At 32.8% G+C, this 9,168-nt stretch overlaps 1 long non-coding RNA gene and 1 pseudogene across 1 annotated transcript; both read right to left on the bottom strand.

Moving 5' to 3' along the window:
- Positions 1–1,617: 1,617 nt before the first annotated feature.
- Positions 1,618–8,206, bottom strand: LOC134270118 (uncharacterized; annotated as a pseudogene).
- LOC134270117 (uncharacterized) lies at positions 2,160–3,643 on the bottom strand. The gene is made up of 3 exons (XR_009992729.1): positions 3,296–3,643; positions 2,971–3,092; positions 2,160–2,705 (listed from the first exon to the last, which is right to left on the bottom strand). It is a non-coding gene; the product is annotated as an uncharacterized LOC134270117 (long non-coding RNA).
- Positions 8,207–9,168: the final 962 nt, after the last annotated feature.

Genomic DNA, 9,168 nt, shown 5'->3' with positions numbered 1-9,168 from the left:
CTCCAAGGAAGTCTGAATGTATACAAAGATCGGGGCTTTCCATCACATGCTATCTGATCAGATTAAGTTAATCTATCTCTGTTTAAGCAACACTGCTGGTGTCCACTGCTGAGCAGATAGTGTAGCTATAAACTAATTAGTTTACACCACAGAATTACTAATTATGCACCAGTCCTCTAAACACCATGCAGTCTTAATTGACTCTAATTTCTTTTTTATTTAAAAGACTCATTTATATATCGAATGATAAATTTTTTATTCTTGAATGTGTTTATTTTTTTTTCTTTCAGAGTATGTACATGCTCCAATTAAGTGCAAAAATTTGCAGTTAGATCGATCCTGTGCCACCGAAAATGTTCAATAAATTTAGAGCAGTCTAGTTAAATGGAAAAAAAGGAGACAACTAATGCAGTTCCACAAAAACTACCAATAACAATCCAGAAAGTGAGAAACTTATTTGCTGAGTAACATAGAAATGGAATTCAAGGAAGTGTACTTCAAATTGTGCCTTTGTGATATGTGATTAATGTATGGAATTACTGCTATTGTGTCAGTGATTTTTGGGTTTTAATCATGTCTTACACACATTCAAGTGTAACATTTAATTAATAGGAAGTTAGTAACATTTACTTGGATTGATAACTGTACTGGTGAATTTTCAAGATAAGTATTCAAAATTTTGGTAAAGAATCGATACATGTGATGGATTATAAGTAATAATGTTTGCATTGAGTATTCATTATTTTTTCTCTTAAAGTCTGTTTCTCAATATTTAATGCTGGATATTGTTTGTTACCGTGTATATTACTTCTCAAGTTTTATAACATCACATAAATGTTTTTATATATGTATTACTTTAACATTTTTCTGTGATGTCACAATAATGGTAAGTGACATCAGATAAATGCTTCATACTGTATTTCATTTGTTTTGTATTGCTATTGCATTTTTCTGTGATGTCAAATTAATCCTTCATCTCATTTACATATTTCGTGAAAATCCAGCCATTTTCAATCAAAAGTCAATGCAAAATAAATCAAAATGCAATGTTCAATGCTATTTCAATGCTTTTTTCCCATACAATTTAGCAAGGAGGCACAGTTGATTCCTTTGCAAATCAAAAAACAATGAAAATCCAATGCTCAGAAAACAACTACAAAATAAATCAAAATTCAATCAATTTGATTTTGCTAAGGGTAGGACATAAAAGTACTTAAAAAGAAAACTGCTCCAAAAAACTTAACCTGGGACGCCGAGGGTATTACATAAGCTCCCCCAACTTTGTTGAGGTGAGCTAAAAATATCAAAAGAATGTGATGTAAAATAGATGTCATGAAGTAATGCTAAGCTTTACAAGAACTGTTACAATTTAATACACTGTAAGAAACCAGTGGCGGATCCAGGAATTTCATAACGGGGGAACGCAGTAGAAGGCATGGGGGTCCAGGGGGCTGCCCCCAGTGGGTCTAGGGCAAGACCAAATTGTGTTCCAGGGGTGACAAATTCTGACAAATAAGAGACATTTTTTCTTGATTTTAGGATAATGGACATATAAATTTTATATCCAAAAAATTCGAACGAGGGTGGGGGGGGCTGGATCCGCCTATGGAGTTTTAGCATCAGAATCATCAGAATTTAAGACAAGTTGAAAAGATTACTACAGTACATACTGGATCCATTGGTAGATGCCCTAAAACAGGGACACCATGGCTGCTGGCAAGGGAGGTAACTCCACTCCCAGGAAAGAGCTCCGACATTTCCTGGCAGAGGAGAAATACAAAAATAAAAAAAAATTCACAGGAAGCTATTAACTAAGCTATTAACATAATCTTCGAATGGCTGGTTAAACAAAGATTGTGCTAAAATTACATTTAAATTCTATAAGATGAAAGTAAGCGTGCCTTTACATGTGTGAATCCCAGTTAATGTCGAGAATCTTTCACAGTGGGTCTATTTGTATGTTATATGGATGGTCATATAAAAATTTTTAAGGATCCCAGCAGGCATTTCAACGTTGATTCAACGTTGAATCAACGTTGCACTTCAACGTTGAATCAACGTTGAATTTTGGTTGCATATGAAAGTTGAGGAAACGTTTAGATATAACGTTGCTTCAACGTCAATTTTCAACGTTGAATAAACGTGGAAAATGGGTTGAATTTTTGGTTGATTTATGGTTGATTTTTGGTTGCAAATGAAAGTTGAGGCAACGTTGAAGCTTCAACGTTGTTTCAACGTCAAATATCAACATTGGACAAAAGTAAACATTGGTTGAAATTAGGTTGAGATTTGGTTGAAATTTTTCGGTTGTACAAACGTTGATATTTGGTTGAAATCACGTTGAATTCATATTACATTTCGCTTTATAAACAAATACATTTCAAATTCTAATAAAAAATTTTATTCAAGTTGCGTAATATTTATATAAGTTGTAATCCAGTATTATGATTGTGAGAGAATTTATTTTACATGTATTTTTAAGGCAAACAATTTGGATTCAATCACTGAATCTCAAAAATCACTGCTTGACAAAATTTATATTCCTAGTGAAAAGTGCACGTGGGTCACAGTAATCACATCCAGGTCCTTAAAAGTACGCGTCTGCCTTACACTTCTAAGTTCCACAAAGTGGCGGATCCATTGATTTTAATCACGCATATAGTTAAGTCCCACGAATGAAAGAAATGAACAGGAGAATCCACCCTCTTAAGCAAAAGCTTATTGATAAAAGAAATAAAGATGTTAAAGCCCTTTGTTCGATAAAATGTACGTAACACGTTATTTCAAACGATAAAAATAAATATACATGAATGATTTAAAAAATCAGACAAAGGAATATATTCCGGTACTTGGATTTAATTAACACGATTAAAAGAATTATAGTTGACTTTATGTTAAAATTCGTATGAGTATGCTTATAAATAATTAATTTATTATTACTAAAGAAAAATGTTATAGACATACATATACATAGTGTACTTACAAAATGTTGCATTCCTTTGTACAATTTCACGGGCGAAGAATCTGATGCAATCAAGGCTGACTATACAATCAATTCCCTGCACCACTGGTTGATTGAACCTTACGACGAACTACAATTAGTTAAATTGTATAATATATTAGTATACTAGCTTATATTTCATAACCAAATGAATATCAAAAAACACATTAAACACGAACCAAGGATGAGCATTTCACTCAGAATTCAAATTTACTTATAAAACAAGAATTAAATGATGAACAGATACTAAAAAAACTTAATTTCTTAAATTCATGAAAAGGAAATAATACTTACTGAGCAGAAGTTGATATTCCAGCCTTAATCCTTGTGTATATAGCTTGAAAAACACATGAAATATGAACAGCAAAGAAACGCGCACTTCTTGTCCATCAGTTGAATTCAAATTTTGACCTAGATAAGCTGCAAACAGCTATACTCTGCCCAGCAAGAAAATTGCATAACAAGGTTATCCTGACACTGAAACTGACCAACTAAGCGAGAGGCACTCCTTATCTGATAGCTCGAAGGTTTTTGGGGAGTGGATCTTAAGTAATGCAACTTGACCGGGGTTAATTGTCAGTGTGAAAATTCTTATGTGTTTATTTGAATTTTTTTTATATTTTGTAAAAAGAAAGATTATAGAATTAATACACAAACAAAAGCACAATCTAATAAAATAAGACTTCTTAGATTGGTTCTGTATACGTACATTCTGCTCAAGAGTATACGGCACGGATCTATATGAGTCTTATTTTTAGAACATTAATTCGGAATAATTATTTTTATTAATTCTAAAGTAACATGGAATTACAGCGAGATGTTGGATAAAGATATTATTTATTAAAAGTTGATATTTAACATATTTTATAAATATGTTTAAAAAAAATAGCATTCACAATTTATTAAAAAGAAAATAACCTTTTTGAAACATAATTATAATGAAGTGTTAAATGTAGATGCCATGCTTCATATAAACTCATATTTAAAAATTATAATGGTAGTAGCTATTGGCACAACTCTTTTGAGTAAATCAATTTATAATGCATGCGTTTCATTTATTAAGTATAATTATAATATATATAATATTTCCTAACAATGCATACAGCTGTGTGCATATTGTGAAAAATCGCATGGATTAGAAGTTAAAGACACCTTTATATTTTGAACTTAAAAACGAAAGTGCTCAATACTCGTTACCCGTTGTTTCAACGATAAATTTTCCTAACTTTCCTAAAGTTGAAAATATGTTGCATCTTCCACGTTGTTTCAACGTTGAAATCAAGAGACATTCAACTTTGCATTTTTAAATCTTTTTTTTAAATTCTACAATATCAGAAAATACTCAACGTTGAAAATATGTTGAATCTTCAACGATGTTTCAACGTTGAATATCGATGAGCATTCAACATTGAAAATATCTTGCTGCTTCAACGTTGTTTCTACGTTGAAATATCGATGAACATTCAACGTTGAGAATATGTTGCAGCTTCAACGTTGTTTCAACGTTGAAATATCGACGAACATTCAACGTTGAAAATATGTTGCAGCTTCAACGTTGTTTCAACGTTGAAAAAAGGTTGAGGATTTAACGTTGAAAACTCAACGTTGAAATATAGTTGATCAACGTTGCAACCTATATTCCACCTCCTTTCAACGTTAAAACAACGTTGCGTGCCTGCTGGGATATAGCCAAATCAGGCAACTTGCCTGTTGCTTAAACTTGTATTACAAGTATGTTTAAGCTCCATTTAAATGAATTTCATTATAAAACTTCTTAGACAATAACACTAACCTTACAGCAAGGACAGACAAAGCCACCCATATTTTCTACAATCCCCAGGATGGACAAACCCATCTTCTTACAGAAATTGATTTCTTTTTTAATGGTTGCCATGGCAACCTCCTGAGGAGTGGTAACTAGGATGGCTCCATCTGGTTTGACATTTTTCAGAAGTTTGACAATCGCCATGTGTTCATCACTTGTTCCAGGGGGAGTGTCTGCTCGATAAGAATTAAAAATCAACAAGATTCTTAACAGTTATTACATGTACAGTGAAATCATATATGTTTGTGGGGACCAATGTTTGTGGATTTCGTGGGTTACATCTCCCTGAACAATTATTTTGTCAACAAATTTATTCATTGAATCTTCTGTAAAAATGAGTTACCCAAGAAATTATGTCCCCACAAACTAACAAAGTTTTGCTTACCATTGAACATTATTATGCTTCCTGTCAGTTTGTCTCTATATAACCCATACCCTACTATTCTCGCATAGTGGTCTAAGGATTTATATAGCGTAAACATACTATGCCGAAATAGTGCACGGCTTTATTTACTGAATAAAATTCTTCAATGCACACGCCGGGGATCGAACTCATGACCATGAGATTGTCAATCCGATGCCTTATCGATTACGCCACAGAGACGATCACTGATTAGGAGTGTTTTATTGAATATATAATCTTAATTTATACGATTGACACAAGTAGGAGAAAATAGACAAATATTATTTGAAAACAGTTATATTATTCTAAGGAACCTTAGATTAATGTGTACAACAAAGTTTCAAACTAATTACATATAGATCATTAGATGAACTGATTTCGTAGGGTCATTAAAACGCTTTTTTATATGACGCTTGATTGAAGGATGTAAAAGAAAATTATCAATAAGAATCGACGTCTGCAAATAAATAAGTCTTACTAACAAAACAGAAAATAAAGATGAGTTGCTTTGGGACAGAAAATCCCTACTTATTTAGAAATAATACTAGTAACCAAAATAACTAAGCATGCAACCAATTTTAGCATGAAGATTTTGAATGAGTTCTTGCAAGTGCGCTGTGTTAGCACCGATATTTTCAGGAAAAAGTCAAATGGATTGCCGCATAAATAATTACAACAGTCAGCATAATAATAACAATAGTGTTGCATTATGCATGTACTATGCCAAAATAGTAGGCAGGGTTTGACACATAGTGCACTCGCCTCCGGCTCGTGCACCATGTGACAACCCCTGCCTACTATTTAGGCATAGTACATGCATAATGCAACACTATTATATAAATAAGATTCTTATCAGAAATGATATGTATTAAAATCTCAAAAAATATATTGTTTCTGAAGACATAATACATAGCAAAGTATACTTATGTCCATGACGTACTGACCACAAATTAGGAAATCTAATTTTCCCCAGAATGTCTCCTTCAGGAATCTTTTAATCAAACCTAAAATTGCAAAATATTAAAAATCAGCATTTAATGTAAGATGGAATTTCATAGAAGAGTGAGTGATGTCATGAGCTATAAATAACTATACCAGATTACCTGTCTTTCTCGGTCCTCGGAAAATGATGGACATTTTATCTGATTCGAGGAGAGATCCCACAGACATTACCTTGATATCGCCATTGGGAGATCTGAAAAAGTAGTTGTTTGTATGATGAAAAAGAAAGAATGAAAGGGGTGAAACATCCTTTTAGAAATTTGCAGATTTTTTTTTATATACATGTAAAGTTGTATTATGTTAATTGAATGATTGTTCAATTTGTTTAGGATGAAAAATAAATACATACATGTATTCAAAATCCATCTTTCAATCTGATAATTTTTATTATAATATCCTACTAAAAACAAGTAAGTTTTTACAAATGGTCAATGGGCCGAAACGCTCACCTTGGTCACACTATGGACCTTCCATTCTTCAGCAGCAGATTTTTTCACTTTTGACTTAATGCATTCCTATGTAAAAATTAGATCCCCTACTGTGGCCCTCTCTACTTTGAAGATTCATGATTTGTACTAAGTAAACTTGAATTAACACCTAAGGTTGTGCCATATAAATCTGATTAATCATGGCTTTGCTGTTCTAGAAAAGATTTTGAAATGTATTTTCCTTATATTTTGCTAAGTAAAACTTTGATCACCCATTGCAGCACCACCATAACCCAAGTGGGGGGGGGGAAGCTGTCATGATTTGAACAACTAGAATACACTTCCTGAGGATGCTTCAAAATAAATTTTATTGATCATAATTTTACTGTTTATTTTCCTTTATATTCAATGTAAAACTTTAATAAGTCATGGACATTGCTGTCCTAGCCTATCCTCAGGGGTCCTAATTTGAACAAACTTGAATCCACCCTATGTCAATAAGTGCTTATTTAAGTCTGAGGCCAAGTTATTCTTGGAAAGAAGAATTTTTCAATGACCCCAGTCACCCCACTATTTTCTCTTCTTAATTATGATATCTTGCCTTGGAAGAGGATGTGGGCCTTCATTTGAACAAAATTTTATTCTCTTTACCCAAAGATACTCTTTACTATGTTGAATTGATTTTGGTCCAATGTTTCTAGAGAAAAAGATAAAATTATGACAACAGACAAGTGACCATGAATTTTGATCAGAAAAGCTCACTTGAGCCTTGGGCTCAGGTAACTTAAAAAGCACTGGCACTTTCAATACTTACATAAGAGGCTTCCAACCATATGGTGACTGTAAAATAGACTGGTGCTCCACATAGAAGAGCTTGGGATACTGGGTCCACAAATGTCCAAGTCAATCACACCCACTTTAGATGATTGACATTTAGCTAGAGCCAATGATAACAAGTATGCTACAGTTGATTTTCCAACACCTGCATATCAAAATCAAACAGTGATATCAATTTAGGGTAGACATGTATGAATTTCCAATTCATTTGCCATCAAACCATCTCCCTGTTTTTATTTTGGATATCTTCAGCTCTAAATTTGTTTTAGTTAATTCAATTCATATACAAGACATTTGGGTAAAGTTTGGGTAATAGTTCACACAATTTTCCCATTTAAGGCATGAGAGTATACTATTTTCTACTATTGATATTTATAGATATCAATTGATACTTTATCTCACAGTTTGAACAAGAGTTTTAAAGCAGAGGTGGGTGTTACTGTGAACAGTAAGAAAATGCTGCATGGTAGAAATCATCTCACTAGATAATAAGCAGTTATAGTATATTGACACTGGTGAATCCTGTTCTACTTCTGGTATTACGTACCTCCCTTCCCAGACAACACGAGGATCTTGTGTTTTATGGCCCCCATCCTGACATCTATAACCTCCTGATCTGGGTCCACCGCGCCTACAAAAGTAAGGTCTAGGTCTGCAGAAGAGATTTTCAGGGAATTAAACATTTAATAAAATGATTACTGTATACAGGGAAATTTTCGACCCATTTTTATTTTCGTCCGATTTGCCCTTTTCACATTTGGGCGAATTTTAAACAGGGCAAAATCAAAGCACACTGTATAATTTCTTAAATAGAACTGTGAATTGGCAAATTTAAAACTGGGCAAAATTGTGAGCAAGTGTAAAAGGGCGAAAATAACACAGTGCAAAAATAATCCTGTATACAGTATTCATGACTCTGCATTTAAAAGCTGATCTGGTGTTCCTCAAATAAATGCTTGAAAATTGCAACCAATTCAATATTTTGTGACAGACAGGTAGCTAATTTTAAAAAAAAGACAACCAACCATGCTAAAAACAACACATCTCTTCCCCTTATTACTGGAGAGAGAGGACTAAAATACAGGGCTCTTCATCTTCACTATCCTAGGATTCCTGATATGCTACTCTCCTCATAATACCTTGTAAAAGAGGGGATTGTTTTTGTCACATGATTTCAATTTTTAATAGGAGCACACAGATTGCATCATCAACAGAAATAACGTATTTAAATCATTAGAATTTTTAAAGAATAATTAACAAGAAGGTTTCTTTTTATATTTACATCTTCAATGTAGATTCCTAATCATATTTTGCCCATAGCTTAAAGCCATACATGGCGTAACTGATCAAAAAAATATATTTTTGAAAAATACAAAATTAAGTAAAGAAATATAGTTAATACATTTAAATTAAAGCTTTTCATACAATTCTGAACACGGAGAACACCTCGTTTCATCTAATAATACGATTTTTATCTCTCTGTAATGTGTTATTTAAATCCTTTGTATTTTCTTCTGAGTCAGAGAAAATTCCGAGAATCCAAATTAAATTGTGATATCTTTATAACGCAATTGACTTAGTAACAAGTTTTTATAATTTTAGTCTAATAATTTTCATTGTACATACGCCATATATGGCTTTAAGATAGTGGATGACACCATATCTAAAAAGA

The sequence above is a fragment of the Saccostrea cucullata genome, unplaced genomic scaffold, assembly GCF_032062105.1.
Source record: "Saccostrea cucullata isolate Sc308-1 unplaced genomic scaffold, CSIRO_AGI_Scuc_v1 ctg18125, whole genome shotgun sequence".
NCBI lineage: Eukaryota > Metazoa > Mollusca > Bivalvia > Ostreida > Ostreidae > Saccostrea > Saccostrea cuccullata.
Note: the sequence above shows the minus strand (reverse complement) of the source record. Positions and strands in the feature narration are given on the sequence as shown.